Consider the following 25,071-nt stretch of genomic DNA (forward strand, 5'->3'; position numbering starts at 1 on the left):
AGAAAGAAGAAGAAGAAAATAAAAATATATTAATAGAAGAAGAAGAAGAAGAAAATAAAATATATTAATAGAAGAAGAAGAAGAAGAAAATAAAATATATTAATAGAAGAAGAAGAAGAAGAAAATAAAATATATTAATAGAAGAAGAAGAAGAAGAAAATAAAATATATTAATAGAAGAAGAAGAAGAAGAAAATAAAATATATTAATAGAAGAAGAAGAAGAAGAAAATAAAATATATTAATAGAAGAAGAAGAAGAAGAAGAAAATAAAATCTATTAATAGAAGAAGAAGAAGAAGAAAATAAAATATATTAATAGAAGAAGAAGAAGAAGAAATAAAATATATTAATAGAAGAAGAAGAAGAAGAAGAAAAATAAAATATATTAATAGAAGAAGAAGAAGAAGAAAATAAAATATATTAATAGAAGAAGAAGAAGAGTAAAAATATATTAATAGAAGAAGAAGAAGAAAAATAAAAATATATTAATAGAAGAAGAAGAAGAAGAAAATAAAATATATTAATAGAAGAAGAAGAAGAAGAAAATAAAATATTAATAGAAGAAGAAGAAGAAGAAGAAAATAAAATATATTAATAGAAGAAGAAGAAGAAGAAAATAATAAGAAGGAAGAAGAAAATAAAAGTATAATAGAAGAAGAAGAAGAAAATAAAATATATTAATAGAAGAAGAAGAAGAAGAAAATAAAATATATTAATAGAAGAAGAAGAAGAAGAAATAAAAATATGAAGAAGAAGAAGAAGAAATAAAATATTAATAGAAGAAGAAGAAGAAGAAAAAATATATTAATAGAAGAAGAAGAAGAAGAAGAAAATAAAATATATTAATAGAAGAAGAAGAAGAAGAAATAAAATATATATAGAAGAAGAAGAAGAAGAAAATAAAATATATTAATAGAAGAAGAAGAAGAAGAAGAAAATAAAATATATTAATAGAAGAAGAAGAAGAAGAAGAAAATAAAATATATTAATAGAAGAAGAAGAAGAAGAAAATAAAATATATTAATAGAAGAAGAAGAAGAAGAAGAAAATAAAATATATTAATAGAAGAAGAAGAAGAAGAAGAAAATAAAAATATATTAATAGAAGAAGAAGAAGAAGAAGAAGAAAAATAAAATATATTAATAGAAGAAGAAGAAGAAGAAGAAGAAAATAAAATATATTAATAGAAGAAGAAGAAGAAGAAGAAGAAAATAAAAGAGATATTAAGAAGAAGAAGAAGAAGAAAATAAAATAGAATTAGAAGAAGAAGAAGAAGAAGAAGAAAATAAAAATATATTAATAGAAGAAGAAGAAGAAGAAGAAGAAAATAAAATATATTAATAGAAAGAAGAAGAAGAAGAAAATAAAATATTAATAGGGAAGAAGAAGAAGAAAATAAAATATATAAATAGAAGAAGAAGAAGAAGAAGAAGAAGAAGAAGTAAATAGAAGAAGAAGAAGAAGAAGAAGAAGAAAGGAAGAAGAAGAAGAAGAAGAAGAAGAAGAAGAAGAAGTAAAGAATAAAGAAGAAGAAGAAGAAGAAGAAGAAGAAGAAGAAGAAGAAGAAGAAGAAGAAGAAGAAGAGAAATAAAGAAGAAGAAGAAGAAGAAGAAGAAGAAGAAGAAGAAGAAGAAGAAGAAGAAGAAGAAGAAGAAGAAGAAGAAGAAGAAGAAGAAGAAGAAGAAGAAGAAGAAGAAGAAGAAGAAGAAGAAGAAGAAGAAGAAGAAGAAGAAGAAGAAAGAAGAAAGAAGAAGAAGAAGAAGAAGAAGAAGAAGAAGAAGAAGAAGAAGAAGAAGAAGAAGAAGAAGAAGAAGAAGAAGAAGAAGAAGAAGAAGAAGGAAGAAGAAGAAGAAGAAGAAGAAGAAGAAGAAGAAGAAGAAGAAGAAGAAGAAGAAGAAGAAGAAGAAGAAGAAGAAGAAGAAGAAGAAGAAGAAGAAGAAGAAGAAGAAGAAGAAAAGGAAGAAGAAGAAGAAGAAGAAGAAGAAGAAGAAGAAGAAGAAGAAGAAGAAGAAGAAGAAGAAGAAGAAAAGAATAATAATAATAAGAATAAGAATAATAATAATAATAATAATAATAATAATAATAATAATAAATATATAATAAAAAATATATTAATAACAATGATAAAATATAATAATAATAATAATAATAATAATAATAAACCTGCTGTTCCCACAAGGCAAAGTAAATCACAGGTTATGAGGCGCTAAGAATCTTAGGTGTTAGGGAGATATAGAGGACAGTGAGGACGGAGATAGTGACAGTGAGTGACGGGAGATATGGTGACAATGAGCGTCGGGGAGGTAGGTGAGCAGTGGAATGACGGAGATATAGTGACTGAGTGACGGGAGATAGTGACAGTGAGGACGGGAGATATGGTGACAGTAAGCGAGGAAGTGGTGAAAGGGGAGGACGGAGATATGGTGACAGTGAGTGACGGAGATATGGGTGACAGTGAGTGACGGGAGGTATGGTGACAGTGAGTGACGGAGATAGCAGAGTGAGTGACGGGAGTTAGGTGACAGTGAGTGACGGGAGGTATAGTGACAGTGAGGACGGAGGTGGTGAGTGAGTGGCAGGAGGTATGGGTGACAGGAGTGACGGGAGTTATGGTGACATTGAGTGGCGGGAGGTTGGTGAAACTGAGTGATGGAGGATGGCACTAAGGCGGGGAGGTATAGTGACAGTGAATGACGGGAGGTATGGGTGACTGAGTGACGGGAGTAAGGTGACAGGAGGAGTGGAGGTGGCGTGACACTGAGTGATGGGAGGTATGGTGGACACTAAGTGGCGGGAGGCATGGTGACAGTAGTGGCGGAGATATGATGGCAGGAGTGGCGGGAGGCATGGTGTCAGTGAGTGATGAGAGATATGGTGACTGGAGTGATGGGAGAGGTGGTGACAGTGAGTGGCGGGAGGTATGGTGACAGGAGTGGCGGGAGGTATGGTGAGTGAGTGACAGAAGTATGGTGACAGTGTGTGACGGGAGGTATGGTGACAGGGAGGACGGAGGTATGGTGACAGTGAGTGGGAGAGGTATGGTGACAGAGGTGGCGGGAGGGACTTTAGTGGCCGGAGGTATGGTGACAGGGAGGACGGAAGGTATGATGACAGGAGGGAGGGAGGTATGGGTGAGTGAGTGACAGGAGGTATGGGTACAGGAGTGGTGGAGGTGGTGAAAATGAGTGACGGGAGGTGGTGACAGGAGTGGCGGGAGATATGGTGACTGAGTGGCGAGAGGTATGGTGGACAGTGAGGGACGACAGGTATGGTGACAGGGAGGCGGGTGAAGGGTGCAGTGAGTAGGTGGAGGTATGGTGGAGTGACGGAGGTGGTGGAGGAGGCTGGAGGTATGGTGACAGTAACAGGATATGGTGACAGTGGAGTGGCTGGAGATATGGTGAGTGAGGAGGCGGAGGTATGGTGACAGGAGTGACGGGAGGTGGGGACAGTGAGTGGGGAGATATGGTGACAATGAGCGGCGGGAGGTATGGTGAGGAGGAGGGAGATATGGTGAGTGAGAGGGAGGTGGCAGTGGGACAGTGGAGGATGGAGTGGTATGGGAGGGTGGTAAGTGGTGAAAGTGAGGACGGGAGGTATGGTGAGGAGTGGCGGGATATAGACAATGGAGGTGGAGGTATGGTGAGTGAGTGGCGGAGATATGGTGACAATGAGTGGCGGGAGGTAGGGAGGAGTGGCGGGAGGTGGACAGTGGAGGGCGGGAGACATGGTGACAGTGAGGGCGGAGGTATGGTGAGGAGTGACGGGAGGCAGGTGACAGGAGTGGCGGGAGGTGGTGAGTGAGTGGCGGGAGGTGGTGGTGAAGGAGTGACGGGATGTGGTTACAGTGAGTGGCGGGAGGTATGGTGACAGTGGCGGAGGTATGATAACAGTGAGCGGCGGGAGGTATGGCATGGAGGGTGGGAGGTATGGTGAGAGAGTGACGGGATGTGTGGTGACAGTGGAGGGTGGAGGTATGGTGGACAGTGAGTGGCGGGAGACATGGTGACAGTGAGTGGCTGGAGGTGTTGACAGTGAGTGGCGGGAAGATATGGTGACAGGAGGGCGGGAGGTGGTGACTGAGTGACGGGAGGTATGGTGACACTGAGTGGCGGGAGGTATGGTGACAGTGAGTGGCGGGAGGTATGGTGACAGGAGTAACGGGAGGGGAAAATGGTAACGGAGGTATGGTGACAGGGAGGCGGGAGACATGGTGACAGTGGAGTGGCGGGAGGTATGGTGACAGTGAGTGGCAGGAGGTATGGTGACTGGAGTGGCGGGAGGTCGTGGTGACTGAGTGACGGGAGGTAGGGACAGTGGCGGGAGGTATGGTGACAGTGAGTGGCGGGAGATATGGTGACTGATAATGACAGGTAGAGGGTGGAGAGGACCGAGACACACACGGCGATACAATGACGCACATGTGGCGATACAATGACGCAGAAGTGGCAATACAATGACGCAGAAGTGAGATATAATGATGCAAAGTGGAGCAGTAGTTTGGTGCTGGTGATGAAGCATCATCTTGGTGGAGGAGGAGGAGAAAGAGGAGCACATCATTCTTTGACACGCACCACAACATCATTCCTTGACACGCCCACATCATCATTCCTTGACACGCCCACATCATTCCTTGACACGCCAACAACATCATTCCTTGACACGCCCACAACATCATTCCTTGACACGCCCACAACATCATTCCTTGACACGCCCACATCATTCCTTGACACGCCCACAACATCATTCCTTGACACGCCCAAAATCGTTCCTGACACGCCCACAACATCATTCCTTGACACGCCCACATCATCATTCCTGACCCGCCAACATCATTCCCTGACCCGCCAACATCATTCTTGACACGCCCACATCATTCCTGACCCGCCCACATCATTCCCTTGACCCGACAACATCATTCCTTGACACGCCCACAACATCATTCCTTGACACGCCCAAACATCATTCCTTTGACAGGCCCACAACATCATTCCTGACACGCCCACAACATCGTTCCTTGACACGCCCAACATCATTCCTGACACGCCCACAACATCATTCCGACCCGCCAACATCATTCTTGACACGCCCACATCATTCCTTGACCCGCCAACATCATTCCTTTACACGCCCACAACATCATTCCTGACCCGCCAACACACCTTGACACGCCCACATCATCCTTGACACGCCCACATCATTCCTTGACCCGCCAACATCATTCCTTGACCCACCAACATCATTCCTGACCCGCCAACATCATTCCTTGACCCGCCAACATCATTCCTTGACACGCACCACAACATCATTCCTGACCCGACAACATCATTCCTTGACACGCCCACAACATCATTCCTTGACACGCACCACAACATCATCTTGACACGCCCACAACATCTTTCCTGACACGCCCACATCATCTTGACACGCCAACACACCCTTGACACGCCCACATCATTCCTTGACACGCCCACATCATCTCTTCCACACGCCCACACACATCCCTTGACACGCCCACAAAATCGTTCCTGACACGCCCACATCATTCCTTGACACGCCCACAACATCATTCCTTGACACGCCCACAACATCATTCCTGACCCGCCAACATCATTCCTTGACCCGCCAACATCATTCCTTGACACGCCCACAACATCATTCTTGACCCGCCCACATCATTCCTTGACCCGACAACATCATTCCTTGACACGCCCACAACATCATTCCGACACGCCCACAACATCATTCCTTGACACGCCCACAACATCATTCTGACACGCCCACAACATCGTTCCTGACACGCCCACATCATCTTGACACGCCCACATCATTCCTTGACCCGCCAACATCATCTTTGACACGCCCACATCATTCCTTGACCAGCCAACATCATTCAGACACGCCCACATCATTCCTGACAGGCCCACATCATTCCTTGACACGCCCACAACATCGTTCCTTGACCCGCCAACATCATTCCTCGACACGCCACATCATTCCTTACCCGCCAACATCATTCCTTGATACGCCCACATCATTCCTTGACACGCCCACAACATCGTTCCTGACACGCCCACAACATCGTTCCTGACACGCCCACGACATCATTCCGACCCACCAACATCATTCTGACACGCCCACATCATTCCTTGGCCCGCCCACATCATTCCTTGACACGCCCACATCATTCCTTGACACGCCCACATCATTCCTTGACCTGCCAACATCATTCCTTAACACGCCCATCATTCCTTGACACGCCCACAACATCATTCCTGACACGCCCACAACATCATTCCTTGACACGCCCACAACATCATTCCTTGACACGCCCACAACATCATTCCTGACACGCCCACAACATCCTTCCTTGACACGCCCACAACATCATTCATTGATATGCCCACATCATTCCTTGACACGCCCACAACATCGTTCCTTGACCCGACAACATCATTCTGACACGCCCACAACATCGTTCCTTGACACGCCCACAACATCATTCCTTGACACGCCCACAACATCGTTCCTGACCGCCAACATCATTCCTTGACACGTCCACAACATCATTCCTTGACACACCCACAACATCATTCCTTGACACGCCCACAACATCATTCCTGACCCGCCAACATCATTCCTTGACATGCCCACAACATTCCTTGACCTGCCAACATCATTCCTTGACACGCCCACAACATCGTTCCTTGACACGCCCACATCATCATTCCTTGACACGCCCAACATCATTCCTGACACGCCCACAACATCATTCCTTGACACGCCCACAACATTATTTGACACGCCCACATCATCATTCTGATACGCCCCCAACATCATTCCTTGACCCGCCATCATTCCTTGACACGCCCACAACATCGATCCTGACCTGCCAACATCATTCCTTGACACGCCCACAACATCATTCCTTGACCCGCCAACATCATTCCTGGACACGCCCACAACATCATTTCTTCACCCGCCAACATCATTCCTGACACGCCCATCATTCTTGACACGCCCACAACATCGTTCCTGACCCGCCAACATCATTCTTTGACACGCCACATCATTCCTTGACACGCCCACAACATCATTCCTTGACACGCCCACAACATCATTCCTTGACACACCCACAAACATCATTCCTTGATACTCCCACATCAACTTGGACCCGCCCACATCATTCCTTGACACGCCCACATCATTCCTTGACACGCCCTTATCATTCTTGACACGCCCAACCATTCCTGACACGCCCACATCATTCCTTGACACGCCCACAACATCATTCCTTGACAGGCCCACATCATTCTTGACTCGCCAACATCATTCCTTACACGCCCACACCATTCCATGACACACCCACACCATTCCATGACACGCCCACATCATTCCTTGAAACGCCCACATTATCTTGACACGCCCACAACATAATTCCTTGACACGCCCACAACATACTCCTTGACACGCCCACATCACCCTTACGCCCACATTGTTCCTTGACACGCCCACAACATTATTCCTGACACGCCCACAACATCATTCCTTGACACGCCCACAACATAATTCCTTGACACGCCCACATCATTCTTGACACGCCCACATTATTCCTTGACACGCCCACAACATGACACGCCCACATCATTCCTTGCATCATAAGCCTCCCATTATAAATAGAACTCTTAAATGTGACAGTCAAAAGTTGCTTCAAAAAAATCCATCTTCTTCCACCGTTCATAAGGTATCATTATATAACAATACAACAAGTAAACCAGCAACAGTACATAAATAGTTGCTCAGCCCCCCCACAGTACCTACAAATAGTTGCTCAGTCTCCAGCCCCCCACAGTACCTACATAAATAGTTGCTCAGTCTCCAGCCCTCCCACAGTATCTACATAAATAGCTGCTCAGTCTCACCCTCCCCCAGCATCCACATAAATAGTTGCTCAGTCTCCAGCCCTCCCCAGTACCTACATAAATAGTTGCTCAGTCCCCAGCCCTCCCAGTATCTACATAATAGCTGCTCAGTCTCCAGCCCCCCCCAGTATCTACATAAATAGTTGCTCAGTCTCCAGCCCCCCCAGGCACCCACACATTAAATAGTTGCTCAGTCTCCAGCCCCCCACAGTACCTACATAAATAGTTGCTCAGTCTCCAGCCCTCCCACAGTACCTACATATAGTTGCTCAGTCTCCAGCCCCCCACAGTACTACATAAATAGTTGCTCAGTCTCCAGCCCCTCCCCCACAGTACCTACATAAATAGTTGCTCAGTCTCCACCCCCACAGTACCTACATAAATAGTTGCTCAGTCTCCAGCCCCCCACAGTACCTACATAAATAGTTGCTCAGTCTCCAGCCCCCTCCCACAGTACCTACATAAATAGTTGCTCGGTCCCCAGCCCCCCCCACAGTACCTAATAAATAGTTGCTCAGTCTCCAGCCTCCCCACAGTACCTAATAAATATTGCTCAGTCTGCCCCCCACAGTACCTACATAAATAGTTGCTCAGTCTCCAGCCCCCACAGTATCCCTATAAATAGTTGTCAGTCCCAGCCCCCCACAGTACCTATATAAATAGTTGCTCAGTCTCCAGCCCCACAGTACCTACATAAATAGTTGCTCAGTCTCCAGCCCCCCCACAGTACCTACATAAATAGTTGCTCAGTCTCCAGCCCCCACAGTACCTACATAAATAGTTGCTCAGTCTCCAGCCCCCACAGTACCTACATAATAGTTGCTCAGTCTCCAGCCCCAAGAATCCATATAATACTGCTCAGTCTCCAGCCCCCCCACAGTACCTATATAAATAGTTGCTCAGTCTCCAGCCCCCCCACAGTACCTATATAAATAGTTGCTCAGTCTCCAGCCCCCCACAGTACCTACATAAATAGTTGCTCAGTTCCAGCCCCCACAGTACCTACATAAATAGTTGCTCAGTCTCCAGCCCCACAGTGCCTACATAAATAGTTGCTCAGTCTCCAGCCCCACAGTACCCACATAAATAGTTGCTCAGTCTCCAGCCCCACAGTACCTACATAAATAGTTGCTCAGTCTCCAGCCCCCACAGTGCCTACATAAATAGTTGCTCAGTCTCCAGCCCCCCACAGTACCTACATAAATAGTTGCTCAGTCTCCAGCCCCCCACAGTACCTACATAAATAGTTGCTCAGTCTCCAGCCCCTCCCCCAAAAATAATAAAATAAATCGTGTATATATTTTGCACAAACCTTCGATAAACACCGCCTAAATGTAGACTAAATTATGGATGAACCATTTATAATGTCGGGGTAAGTGATGTTTGCCGGCCTCACAACCGGCAGCTGCTCACCTGCCCTGACTGCTGGGGGATGCTGCTGAGACGAGACGGGGACTGCTGCTGCTGCTGAGACAACACGGGGGACGCTCACACAAGTTAGGAGATTCTGAAACAAGATAGGAGCTTCTGGTGGTTGATGACGCACTCTGCAACGATGCCGAGACAGACTTGGTCTAGAGTGAGAGGCTGAGGTAAGATGGATCCATAGAGATTACCCGGGAGATGGGACTGCTGAGACAAACGGGTGATGTTGAGACAAGCTGGGGGCTGAGACAAAGCTGACTTATGATAATGGGTATTGGCTGAAGGATACTGAGTCACTGAAGGATACTGAGTTACTGAAGGATACTGAGTTACTGAAGGATACTGTTTAATGATGAGTTACTGAAGGATACTGAGTTACTGAAGGATGCTGAGTCACTAAAGGATACTGAGTTACTGAAGGATACTGGAGTTACTGAAGATACTGATTACTGAAGGATACGAGAGTTCTGAAGGATACTGAGTTACTGAAGAATTATACTGAGAGTTACTGAAAGATACAGAGTTACTGAAGGATACTGAGAGTTACTGAAGGATACTGAGTCATGAATATATTGAAGTATTGCAGGATACTGAGTTACTGAAGGATACTGAGTTACTGAAGGATACTGAGTCAGTTGATACTGAGTCATAAGGATACTGAGTTACGAAGGTGAGTTATTGATACTGAGTCACTGATGAGATTGAGAGTTACTGAAGGATATTGAGTCACTGAAGATACTGAGTTACTGAAGGATACTGAGTTACTGAAGGATACGAGAGTTACTGAAGGATACTGAGTCACTGAAGGATACTGAGTTACTGAAGGATACTGAGTTACTGAAGGATATGATGAATGGAAGGATTTAGATACTTGTTACATACTGAGTTACTGAAGGATACTGAGTCACTGAAGGATACTTAGTTACTGGATACTGAGTTACTAGGATACTGAGAGTTACTGAAGGATACTGAGTCATTGAAGGATACGGAGTACTGAGCATTTAGGGATACTGAGTTACTGAAGGATACTGAGTTACTGAAGGATACTGAGTATTGAAGGATACTGGAGTTACTAGATACTGGAGTCACTGTGAGATTGTTACTGAAGGATACTGAGAATTACTGAAGGATACTGAGTCACTAAGGATACTGAGTTACAGGATACTGAGATATTTGAAGGATACTGAGTTACTGAAGGATACTGAGTTGCTGAAGGATACTGAGAGTTACTGAAGGATACTGAGTTACTGAAGGATACTGAGTCACTGAAGGATGCTGAGTTACTGAAGGATGCTGAGTTACTGGAAGGATACTGAGAGTTACTGAAGGATACTGTACTGAAGGAGTTACTAAGGATACTGAGTCACTGAAGGATACTGGAGTCACTGAAGGATACTAAGTTACTGAAGGATACTGAGAGTTACTGAAGGATACTGAGTTATTGAAGGATACTGAGTTCTGAAGGATACTGAGTTGCTGAAGGATACTGAGAGTTACTGAAGGAGATAATTGTTTGAAGGATGCTGAGTCACTGAAGGATGCTGAGTCACTGAAGGATGCTGAGTCACTGAAGGATACTGAGTTACTGAAGGATACTGAGTTACTGAAGGATACTGGTACTAAGGATACTGAGTTACTGAAGGATACTGAGTTACTGAAGGATACTGGAGTTACTGAAGGATACTGAGTTACTGAAGGATACTGAGTTACTGAAGGATACTGAGTCACTGAAGGATACTGAGTTACTGAAGGATACTGGAGTTACTGAAGGATACTGAGTTACTGAAGGATTGAGTTACTGAAGGATACTGAGTTACTGAAGGATACTGAGTTACTGAAGGATAGAGACTGAAGGATACTGGAGTTACTGAAGGATAAGGAGTCACTAAGGATACTGAGTTACTGAAGGAGATACTGAGTATTGAAGGATACTGAGTTACTGAAGGATACTGAGAATTACTGAATATTTGTTACTTGAAGGATATTGAGTTACTGAAGGATACGAGAATTGATTGAAGGATACTAAATTACTGAAGGATATCGGTTACTGAAGGATACTTTGTTACGAAGGATACGAGCTTGAAGGATACTGAGTCATTGAAGGATACTGAGTTACTGAAGGACACGAGTTATTGAAGGATACTGAGTCATCAAAGGATACTGAGAATTACTGAAGGATACTGAGTTACTGAAGGATGAATGAAGGATACGGAGTCATTGAAGGATACTGAGTCATTGAAGGATACTGAGTTACTGAAGGATACTGAGTTACTGAAGGATACTGAGTCACTGAAGGATACTGAGAATTACTGAAGGATACTGAGTTACTGAAGGATACTGAGAATTACTGAAGGATAATGAGTTACTGAAGGATACTGAGTTACTGAAGGATACTGAGAATTACTGAAGGATACTGAGTCATTGAAGGATACTGAGTCACTGAAGGATACTGAGTCACTGAAGGATACTGAGAATTACTGAAGGATACTGAGTTACTGAAGGATACTGAGTTACTGAAGGATACTGAGAATTACTGAAGGATATTGAGTTACTGAAGGATACTGAGTTACTGAAGGATACTGAGTCACTGAAGGATACTGAGTCACTGAAGGATACTGAGAATTACTGAAGGATACTGAGTTACTGAAGGATACTGAGTTACTGAAGGATACTGAGAATTACTGAAGGATATTAAGTTACTGAAGGATACTGAGTCACTGAAGGATACTGAGAATTACTGAAGGATACTGAGTCACTGAAGGATACTGAGTTACTGAAGGATACCAACAGAGCATTGAAGGATACTGAGTCACTGAAGGATACTGAGTTACTGAAGGATACTGAGTTGCATTGAAGGATACTGAGTTACTGAAGGATACTGAGAGTTACTGAAGGATACTGAGTTACTGAAGGATACTGAGAGTTACTGAAGGATACTGAGTCACTGAAGGATACTGAGAATTACTTAAGGATAATGAGTCACTGAAGGATACTGAGTTACTGAAGGATACTGAGTTACTGAAGGATACTGAGTCACTGAAGGATACTGAGTTACTGAAGGATACTGAGTCACTGAAGGATACTGAGAGTTACTGAAGGATACTGAGTTACTGAAGGATACTGAGTTACTGATGGATATTGAGTCACTAAAGGATACTGAGTCACTGAAGGATACTGAGTTACTGAAGGATACTGAGTTACTGAAGGTTATTGAGTTACTGAAGGATACTGAGTTACTGAAGGATACTGAGAATTACTGAAGGATACTGAGTTACTGAAGGATACTGAGTTACTGAAGGATACTGAGTTACTGAAGGATACTAAGTTACTGAAGGATACTGAGTCACTGAAGGATACTGAGTTACTGAAGGATACTGAGTTACTGAAGGATACTGAGTCACTGAAGGATACTGAGTTACTGAAGGATACTGAGTTACTGAAGGATACTGAGTTACTGAAGGATACTGAGTTACTGAAGGATACTGAGTTACTGAAGGATACTGAGTCACTGAAGGATACTGAGTTACTGAAGGATACTGAGAATTACTGAAGGATACTGAGAGTTACCAGCGATACTGAGTTACTGAAGGATACTGAGTTACTGATGGATATTGAGTCACTGAAGGATACTTTGAAGTCATCGAAGGATACTGAGTTACTGAAGGATACTGGAGTTACTGGAAGGTTATTGAAACATTGAAGGATACTGGAGTTACTGAAGGATACTTGGAGAATTGTATTGAAGGATACTGAGTTACTGAAGGATACTGAGAGTTACTGAAGGATACTGAGAGTTACTGAAGGATATACTGAGTTACTGAAGGATATTGAGTAACTGAAGGATACTGAGTTACTGAAGGATACTGAGAGTTACTGAAGGATACTGAGAGTTACTGAAGGATACTGAGTTACTGAAGGATACTGAGTTACTGAAGGATACTGTGTTACTGAAGGATACTGAGAGTTACTGAAGGATACTGAGAGTTACTGAAGGATACTGAGTTACTGAAGGAGATACTGAGTTACTGAAGGATACTGAGAGTTACTGAAGGAGATACTGAGTTACTGAAGGATATTGAGAGTTACTGAAGGATACTGAGTTACTGAAGGATACTGAGTTACTGAAGGATACTGAAGTTACTGAAGATACCAGGTTAGCGATACTGGAGTTACCTGAAGGACATGGAGTTACCGAAGGAAGTATTGTTACTGAAGGATATTGAGCTACTGAAGGATACTCGAGCGTTGGAAGGAGATACTGAGTTACTGGAAGGATACCGAGTTACTGAAGGATACTGAGAGTTACCAGATACTGAGAGTTACTGAATATCTGAGTCACTGAAGGATACTGAGTCACTCGAAGGATAATGAGTCACCGAAGGATACTGGAGTTACTGAAGGATACTGAGTTACTGAAGGATACTGAGTTACTGAAGGATACTGAGTTACTGAAGGATACTGAGTTACTGAAGGATACTGAGAGTTACTGAAGGATACTGAGTTACTGAAGGATACTGAGAATTACTGAAGGATAGTGAGTTACTGAAGGATACTGAGTTACTGAAGGATAATGAGTCACTGAAGGATACTGAGTTACTGAAGGATGCTGAGTCACTGAAGGATACTGAGAGTTACTGAAGGATACTGAGTTACTGAAGGATACTGAGTTACTGAAGGATACTGAGAGTTACTGAAGGATACTGAGTTACTGAAGGATACTGAGTTACTGGTAGGATACTGGTTACTAAGGATACTGAGTTACTGAAGGATACTGAGGAGTTACTGAAGGATATACTGAGTTACTGAAGGATATTGAGTTACTGAAGGATACTGAGTTACTGAAGGATACTGAGAGTTACTGGAGGATACTGAGGAGTTACTGAAGGATAATTGGAGTTACTGAAGGATACTGAGTTACTGAAGGTTACTGAGTTACTGAAGGATACTGAGAGTTACTAGGATACTGAGAGTTACTGAAGGATACTTGTTACTGAAGGATACTGATACTGAAGGATACTGAGAGTTACTGAAGGAATACTGAGCTAATAATGAGAGTTACTGAATGATACTGAGTTACTGAAGGATACTGAGTTACTGAAGGATACTGAGTTACTGAAGGATAGTGAGTTACTGAAGGATACTGGAGTTACTGAAGGATACTATATTGAAGGATACTGAGTTACTGAAGGATACTGGAGTTACTGAAGGATACTGAGTTACTGAAGGATAATGGAAGGATACTGAGTTACTGAGGATACTTGAGTACTGAAGGATACTGAGAGTTACTGAAGGATACTGAGTTACTGAAGGATACTGAGTTACTGAAGGTGATACTGAGAATTGTGAAGGATACTGAGTTACTGAAGGATACTGGAGTTACTGAAGGATACTGAGTTACTGAAGATACTGTTACTGAAGGATACTGAGTTACTGAAGGATACTGAGAGTTACTGAAGGATACTGAGTTACTGAAGGATACTGAGTTACTGAAGGATACTGGAGTTACTGAAGGATACTGAGTTACTGAAGGATACTGAGTTACTGAAGGAGATGAGTCATGTATGAAGGATACTGAGTTACTGAAGGATAGTGAGTCACTGAAGATGTTTGAGACTACTGGAAGGATACTGAGTTACTGAAGGATACTGAGTTAATGAAGGATACTGAGCAATATGATACTGAGAGTTACTAGCTGATACTGGAGTTACCGGAAGGATAATGTCACTGAAGGATACTGAGTCACTGAAGGATACTCTTAAGTTACTGAAATGATTTCGAGAGTTACCGAAGATACTGGAGTTGTATGATACTGAGTTACCGAAGGATACTGAGTCACTGATGATACTGAGTTACTGAAGGATACGAGTTACTGAAGGATACTGAGTTACTGAAGGATACTGAGTTACGAAGCGGATACTATATTACTGAAGTTGAGATACTGAGTTACCGAAGGATAATGAGTTACTAAAGATAATGGAGTTTACTTGAAGGATACTGAGTTACCATGATTACCGAGTTACTGAAGGATACTGAGTTACTGGAAGGATATCGAGTCACTGAAAGATACTTGTTACTGAAGGATACTGGGAGTTATCGAAGGATTGGTTACTAAAGGCTACTTGAGTTACTGAAGGATACTGGAGTTACCGGTCGATACTGAGCTGGTAATGATACTTGAGTTACTAATGATAATGAGTCACTGTAGCTGATACCGGAGAGCTACCGAAGGAGATACTGGAGTTTACTAGAAGATACTGAGAGTTACTGAAGGATACTGAGAGTTACTGAAGGAGATACTGAGTTACTGAAGGCTACTGAGTTACTGAAGGATACTGAGTTACTGAAGGATTACTGAGTTACGAAGGCTGGCTGGAGAGTTACTGAAGGATACTGAGAGTTACCGGAAGGATACTGAGTTACTGAAGGATACTGAGTTACTGAAGGATACTTGAGTTACTGAAGGATTACTTGAGAGTTACTGGAAGGATACTGAGTTACTGAAGGATACTGAAGGATACTGAGTTACTGAAGGATACTGATGAGTTACTTAATGATACTGAGAGTTACTGAAGGATATACTGAGTTACTACGATATTGAGTAACTGAAGGATACTGAGTTACTGAAGGATACCGGAGAGTTACCGGAAGGATACTGGAGAGTTACCGAAGGATACCTTGTTACTGAAGGATACTGAGCTACGGAAGGATACTTGAGCATTGAAGGATACTGAGAAGGATACTGAGAGTTACCGGTATGGATACTTGAGTTACTGGAAGGAGATACTGAGTTAATAAAGGATACTGGAGAGTTACTGAAGGAGATACTGAGTTACTACGATATTGGAGAGTTACCGAAGGATACTGGAGTTACAATAATGATACTGGAGCACGAAGGATACTGAGTTACTGAAGGTTATAAAGAGTCACTAGCTGGATACTGGAGTTACTGAAGGATACTGAGTTACTGAAGGATACTGGAGTTACTGAAGGATACTGGAGTTACCGAAGGACAATGAGTTACTGAAGGATACTTGAGAGCACGGCTTGATACTGAGCTACTGGAGGATACCGAGTTGTATTGAAGGATACTGGAGAGTCATCGAAGGATACTGGAGTTACCGAAGGATAATACTGAGTTACTGAAGGATACTGAGAATTACTGAAGAATACTGGAGTTACTGAAGGATACTGAGAGCTACTGAAGGATACTGAGTTACTGAAGGATACTGAGTTACTGAAGAATACCGGAGAGTTACTGAAGACAGGAGTCATTGAAGGATACTGAGTTACTGAAGGATACTGAGTTACTGAAGGATACTGAGTTACTGAAGGATAAATTGAGTTAATGGAAGGATACTGAGTCACTGGAAGGATACTGAGTTACTGAAGGATACTTTGAGAGTTACTGAAGTATAGTGAGTCACTGAAGGATACTGAGAATTACCGAAGGATACTGAGTTACTGAAGGATACTGAGTTACTGGAAGGATACTGAGTTACTGGAAATACGATATTGAGTTACTGGAAGGATACTGAGTTACTGAAGGATACTGAGTCACCGTGGGAAGGATACCGAGAGTTACTGAAGCGAGATACTGAGTTACTGAAGATATTGAGTTAATGGTGATACTGAGTTACTGAAGGATACTGAGTTACTGAAGGATACTGAGTTACCGGAATATATTTGTTACTGTATGATACTGAGTCGGAAGGATACTGAGTTACTGAAGGATACTGAGTTACTGAAGGATTGAGTTACTGAATGATACCGGAGTTACTGAAGGATATCGAGTCACCGGAAGGATACTGAGAGTTACTAATATATACTGGAGTTACTGAAGATACTGAGTTACTGAAGATACTGAGTTACCGAAGGATACTGAGTCACTGAAGGATACTGAGAGTTACTTTTATCGGTTACTGAAGGATTACCGGAGAGTTACCGAATGATAAGAGAGCTAGCGATACTGAGAGTTACTGAAGGATACTAGAGTTACTGAAGGATACTTGAGTCACTGAAGGATACTGAGAAAGTTACTGAAGGATACTGGAGTCACTGAAGGATACTTGGAGAGTTACTGAAGGATGGTTGAGAGCTACTGAAGGTGGATACTTTGAGTTGAAACTTGTAGCACATGATACTGAGTCACTGAAGGATACTGGAGAGTTACTAGATGATACTGAGAGTTACTGAAGGATACGGGAGTTACTGAAGGATAATGGAGTTACGAAGCGATACTGGTAGTTACTGGAAGGATACTGAGTTACTGAAGAGTTACTGAGTTACTGAAGGATACTGAGTTACTGAAGGATACTGAGAGTTACTGAAGGATACTGAGTTACTGAAGGATATACTGAGTTACTGAAGGATATTGAGGAACTGGAAGGATACTGAGCTACTGAAGGATACTGAGGAGTTACTGAAGGATACTGAGAAAGCCAGCCAAAGCTTATACCGGAGTTACTGAAGGATACTGAGTTACATTGAAGGATACTGTGTTACTGAAGGATACTTGGAGTTAATAAAGGATACCGAGAGTTACTGGAAGGATACTGAGTTACCGGAAGGATACGAGTTACCGGAAGGATACTGAGAGTTACTGAAGGAGATACTGAGTTACTGAAGGATACGGAGAGTTACTGAAGGATACCGAGTTACTGGAAGGATAATGAGCTACGAAGGATACTGAGTTACTGGAAGGATAGTGAGTCACTGAAGGATACTGAGTTACTGAAGGATACTGAGTTATCAGGATACTGGAGCTACTGGAAGGATACTGAGTTACTGAAGGATACTGGAGAGTTACTGAAGGATAATGGAGTTACTGAGGATAAATGCTGAGCAATGAAGGATACCTGAGGAGCTACTGGAAGGATACTGAGCTACTGGAAGGATACTGAGTTACGAAGCGATGTTACCTGGAGAATTAATGGAAGAATACTGAGTTACGGAAGTGAAGATACTGAGAGTTACTGAATGATACCGGTTATCAGGCCGATACTGAGTTACTGAAGGATACTGAGAGTTACTGAAGGATGCGAGTCACGGTATGATACTGGAGTTACTGAAGGATACCGAGTTACGGAAGGATACTGACAATGGAAGGATACTGAGTTACTGAAGGATAGTGAGTCACTGGGAAGGATACTGAGTTACTGAAGGCCGATACTGAGTTACTGAAGGATAGTGAGTCACTGAAGGATACTGGAGAATTACTGAAGGATACTGGAGTTACTGAAGGATACTGAGTTACTGGAAGGATACTGAGTTACTGAAGGACATTGAGTTACTAGAAGGATTTTGTTGATTGAAGGATACTGAGCTCACGAAGGATACTGTTTTTCACCAAGGAGATACTGAGTTACTGAAGGATACTGGAGTTACTGAAGGATACTGGAGTTACTGAAGGATACTGAGTTACTGAAGGATACTTTGAGTTACTGAAGGATACTGAGTTACTGGAAGGATACTGAGTTACTGAAGGATACTGAGTTACCGAAGGATACTGAGTTACCGAAGGATACTCGAGCAATACGATACTGAGCTTTACTGAAGGATACTGGAGAGTTACTGAAGGACATTGAGTTACCAGAAGGATACTGAGTTACTGAAGGATACTGAGTTACTGAAGGCCGAGTTACTGAAGGCTGATACCGAGAGTTACTGAAGGATACTGAGGAGTTACTGGATACTGAGAGCACCGAAGGATACCGAGGAAAGCACATGATACTGAGTCACTGAAGGAATGGAGAGTTACTGAAGGATACTTGAGTGATACGAGAGTTACTGAAGGATACCGAGTTACTAAAGTGGACATTGAGCACAATGATAGTGAGTTACTGAAGGATACTGAGTTACTGAAGGATGAGTCACTGAAGGATACTGAGTTACTGAAGGTATTGAGCATTGAAGGATACGGTCACTGAAGGATAATGGTTACTGGAAGGATACTGAGAGTTACTGAAGGATACTGAGTTACTGGAAGGATAGTGAGTTCAGGCTGATACTTGTTACTGAAGGATACTGAGAGTTACTGAAGGATACTGCTACTAGCCGGATACTGAGAGTTACTGGAAGGATACTGGAGAGTTACTGAAGGATACTGAGTTACTGAAGGATACTTGTTATTGAAGCTTATCACTGGAGTTACTGGAAGGATACCTGAAAAGTTACCATGAGTTACTGAGAGTTACTTTATTGATACCGAGTTACTGAAGGATACTGAGCTACCGGGAAGGATACCGGAGTTACTGAAGGATACTGAAAGTTGAAGGATACTGAGTTACTGAAGGATACTGGAGTTACTGAAGGATAGTGAGTTATTGAAGGGATACTGGAGTTACTGGAAGGATACTGAGTTACTGAAGGATACTGAGTTACTGGAAGGATAATGAGTCACGAAGGATACTGAGTTACTGAAGGATACTGAGAGTTACTAGCGAGATACTGAGTTACTGGAAGGATACTCGAGTTACTGAAGGATACTGAGTTACTGCGATACTGGAGATATTGAAGGATTTCAGAGTTACTGAAGGAGATACTGAGTTACTGAAGGCTGATACTGGAGTTACTGGAAGGATACTGAGAGTTACGGAAGGAGATAATGAGTTACTGGAATGATACCTGAGAGTTACTGAAGGATACTGAGTTACTGGGAAGGATACTGAGAGTTAATGAAGGATACTGAGTTACCGAAGGATACTGAGTTACCGGAAGGATACTGACATTGAAGGATACTGAGTTACTGAAGGTTATTGGTTGAGTTACTGAAGGATACTGAGCAGCATTGAAGATACTGGAGAATTACTGAAGGATACTGAGGCTACCGGAAGGATAATGAGTCACTGAAGGATACTGAGTTACTGAAGGATGCTGAGTTACTACGATACTGGAGAGCGCCGAAGGATACGAGTTACTGAAGGATACTGAGAGAGTTACTTGAAGGATACTGAGAATTACTGGAAGGATACTGAGAATTACTGAAGGATACTGAGTTACTTCGAAGGATAATGAGTCACTGAAGGATACTGGAGTTACCGAAGGATACCGAGTTACTGGTAATGATACTGAGAGTTACTGAAGGATACTCGGAGAGTTACCGAAGGATACTGGAGTTACTGAAGGATACTGGTTAATACGATACTGGAGAGTTACTGAAGGAGATACTGATATTGAAGGATACTGAGAGTTACTGAAGGATACTGAGTTACTGGAAGGATACTGAGTTACTGAAGGATACTGAGTTACTGAAGGATAGTGAGTCACTGAAGGATATCAGGAGTTACTGAAGGATACTGAGTTACTGAAGGATACTCGGAGTTACTGAAGGATACTGAGTTACTGGAAGGATACTGAGAGTTGGCCGAAGGATAATACTGAGTTACTGGAGGATACTGAGTTACTGGAAGGATACTGAGAGTTACTGAAGGATCGGTTACTGGAAGGATACTGAGTTACTGAAGGATACTCGAGAATTACTGCTGAAGGATACTCGAGCTACTGAAGGATACTGAGAGTTACCGGAAGGATACTGGAGTTATCGGTGCCGATACCGAGTTACTGAAGGATACCGAGTTACTGAAGGATACTGAGAGTTACTGAAGGATAGTGAGTCACTGAAGGATACTGAGTTACTGAAGGATACTGAGTTACTGAAGGATACTGAGTTACTGAAGGATACTGAGTTACTGGAAGGATACTGGCAGTTACTGAAGGATAGAGTCACTGAAGGATACTGAGAATTACTGGAAGGATACCGGAGTTACTGGAATGATACTGAGTTACTGAAGGATACCGGAGTTACTGGAAGGATATTGAGTTACTGAATGATACTGAGTTACTGAAGGATACTGAGTCACTGAAGGATACTGAGAGTTACTGAAGGATACTGAGTTACCGGAAGGACACTGAGTTACTGAAGGATGATCGAGTTACTGAATGATACTGTTACTGAAGGATATTGAGTTAATGGAAGGATACTGAGTTGAAGGATACTGGAGTTACTGAAGGATACTGGAGTTACTGAAGGATAATGGAGTTAACATGATACTGAGTTACTGAAGGATACTGAGCATTGAAGGATAATGAGCGGGAAGAATACCGTTGAGTTACTGAAGGATACTGAGTCACTGAAGGATACTGGAGAGTTACTGATGGATACTGAGTTACCGAAGGATACTGGAGAGTTACTGGAAGGATACTGAGCGCATTGAAGGATACTGAGTCACTGAAGGATACCGAGAGTTACTGATGATACTGGAGAGTTACCGAAGGATACTGAGAGTTACTGAAGGATACTGGAGAGTTACCGAAGGATACCGGAGAGTTACTGAAGGATACCGAGTCACTGAAGGATACTGGAGAGTTACTGAAGAAGGATACTGATTACCGGAAGGATACTGAGAGTTACTGAAGGATACAGAGTTACTGAAGGATACCGGAGTTACGAAGGATAGTGAGCATTGAAGGATACTGAGTTATCAGTATGAGTGGAGTTACTGAAAGGATACTGGAGTTACTGGGAAGGATGAGAGTCACTGAAGGATACTGAGTTACTGAAGGATACTGAGTTACTGAAGGATAATGGAGTCACTGAAGGATACTGAGTTACTGAAGGATACTGAGAGTTACTGAAAGGATACTGAGTTACTGAAGGACAGGAGTTACTGGAAGGATACTGAGTTACTGAAGGATACTGAGTTACTGAAGGATACTAAGTTACTGAAGGATACTGAGAGTTACTGAATAGATACCAGAGTTACCAGAAGGATACTGGAGTTACCGAAGGATACTGAGTTACTGAAGGATACCGAGTTACTGAAGGATACTGAAAGTTACGAAGGAGCATGAGAGTTACTGAAGGATACTGAGTTACTGAAGGATACTGAGTACTGGAAGGCGATACTGAGTTACTGGAAGGATACTGAGTTACTGGAAGGATACGGAGTTACTGAAGGATACTGGAGTTAGCCGAAGGATAGTGAGTTACTGAAGGATACTGGAGAGTTACTGAAGGATACTGAGTTACTGGAAGATTACCGAGAGTTAATACGAAGGATAATGAGTCACTGAAGGATACTGGAGTTACTGAATGATGCATTGAGAGTTACTGAAGGAGATACTGAGCAATAGATGATACTGAGTTACTAAAGGATACTGAGTTACTGAAAGATACTGAGTTACTGAACGATACTGAGTTACCGAAGATACTGAGTTACTGGGGCTGATTACCGGAGTTACTGAAGGATACTGAGTTACTGGGAAGGATACTGAGAGTTACGGAAGGAGATACTGAGTTACGGGAAGGATTGAGAGTTACTGAAGGATACTGAGTTACTGAAGGATACTAGAGAGTTACTGAAAGGATACTGGAGTTACTGAAGGATACTGGAGTTACTGAAGGATACTGGAGTCACTGAAGGATACTGGAGAGTTACTGAAGCGGATACTGAGTTACTGGAAAGATACTGAGTCACTGAAGGATACTTTGAGTTACTGAAGGATACTGTTACTGGAAGGATACTGAGTTACTGAAGGTTATTGGAGTTACTGAAGGATACTGAGTTACTGAAGGATACTTGAGAATTACTGAAGGATACTGAGTTACTGAAGGATAATGAGTCACTGGGGCCGTGATACTGCTGAGAGTTACTGGGAATGATACTGGAGAGTTACTGAATGATACTGAGAATTACTGAAGGATACTGGAGAATTTACCGAAGGATACTGGAGTTACTGAAGGATAATGAGTCACCGAAGGATACTGAGTTACTGAAGGATACTGAGTTACCGAAGGATACTGAGTTACTGAAGGATACTGGAGAATTACTGAAGGATACTTCGAGTTACGGAAGGATGCTGAACACTGAAGGATATTGAGTTACTGAAGGATACTTGAGTTACTGGAAGCGATAGCTACTGAGTTACTGGAAGGATACTGAGTTACTGAAGGATACTGAGTTACTGGAAGGATACTGAGTTACTGAAGGATACTGAGTTACTGAAGGATACCGAGTCACGAAGCGATGTACTGAGTTACTGAAGGATACTGAGTTACTGAAGGATACTGGAGAATCACTGGAATGATACCGAGCATACTGAAGGATACTGAGTTACTGAAGATACTGAGAATTACTGAAGCGATACTGAGTTACTGAAGGATACTAAGTTACTGAAGGATACTGAGTTACTGGAAGCCGATGCTGAGTCATCAGCGATACTTGAGTTACTGAAGGATACTGGAGTTACTGGAAGGATACTGGAGTTACTGGGAAGGATACTGAGAGTTACTGGAAGGATACTGGAGTTAATGAAGGATACTGAGTTACTGAAGGATACTGGAGTTACTGAAGGATCGAGTCACCAAAGGATACTGGGAGAGTTACTGAAGGATACTGAGAATTACTGAAGGATACTGAGTTACTGAAGGATACTGAGTTACTGAAGGATACTGGAGAATTACTGAAGATGTACTGAGTAAATTACCGAATGATACCGAGAGTTACTGAAATGATACTGGAAAGCATGGAAGGATACGAGTCATTGAAGGATACTGAGTCATTGATGATACTGAGTTACTGAAGGATACTGAGTTACTGAAGGATACTGAGTCACCGAAGGATACTGAGAATTACTGAAGGATACTGAGTTACTGAAGGATACTGAGAATTACTGAAGGATACTGAGTTACTGAAGGATACTGAGAGTTACTGGTACGATACTGAGAATTACTGAAGGATACTGAGTCACAGCGATACTGAGTCACTCGAAGGATACTGGTGTCACTGAAGGATACTGAGAATTACTGAAGGATACTGAGTTACTGGAAGGATACTTGAGTTACTGAAGGATACTGAGAATTAATAAAGGATATTGAGTTACTGAAGGATACTGGAGTTACTGAAGGCTGATACTGAGTCACCGAAGGATACTGAGCTCGAAGGATACCGAGAATTACTGAAGGATACTGGAGTTACTGAAGGATACTGAGTTACTGAAGGATACTGAGAATTACTGAAGGATATTGTTACTGAAGGATACTGAGCTCACTGAAAGGAAATGAGAATTACCGAAGGATACTCGAGTCACCGAAGGATACTGAGTTACTGGCTGATACTGAGTTACTGAAGGCTACTGGAGTCACTGAAGGATACTTGAGTTACTGAAGGATACTGGAGTTACTGAAGGATACTGAGTTACTGAAGGATACTGGAGATACTGGCTGATTACCTGAGTTACCGAGATACTGAGTCACCGAAGGATACTGGAGTTACTGGAAGGATACTGAGTTACTGAAGGATACTGAGTTACTACGATACTTCGAGTCACCGGGAATGATACCGAGCTACTACGATACCGAGTCACCGAAGGATATTGAGCATGGGAAGGATACGAGTTACTGAAGGGATACTCGAGAGTTACTACGATACTGAGTTACTGAAGGAGATACTGAGTCACGGAAGGATATTGGAGTTACTGAAGGATACTGGTTACTGAAGGATACTGAGTCACTGGAAGGATACTTTCGAGTCACCAAAGGATACTGAGTTACTGAAGGATACTGAGTTACTGAAGGATACTGAGTTACTGAAGGATACTGAGTTACTGAAGGATACGAGTCACTGAAGGATACTGAGTTACTGAAGGATTGAGTCACTGAAGGATAAATTTTGAGTTACTGAAGGATACTGAGTTACGAAGGATACTAAGTCACGAAGGATACTGG

Source organism: Homarus americanus, unplaced genomic scaffold, assembly GCF_018991925.1.
Source record: "Homarus americanus isolate GMGI-L3 unplaced genomic scaffold, GMGI_Hamer_2.0 scaffold20465, whole genome shotgun sequence".
NCBI lineage: Eukaryota > Metazoa > Arthropoda > Malacostraca > Decapoda > Nephropidae > Homarus > Homarus americanus.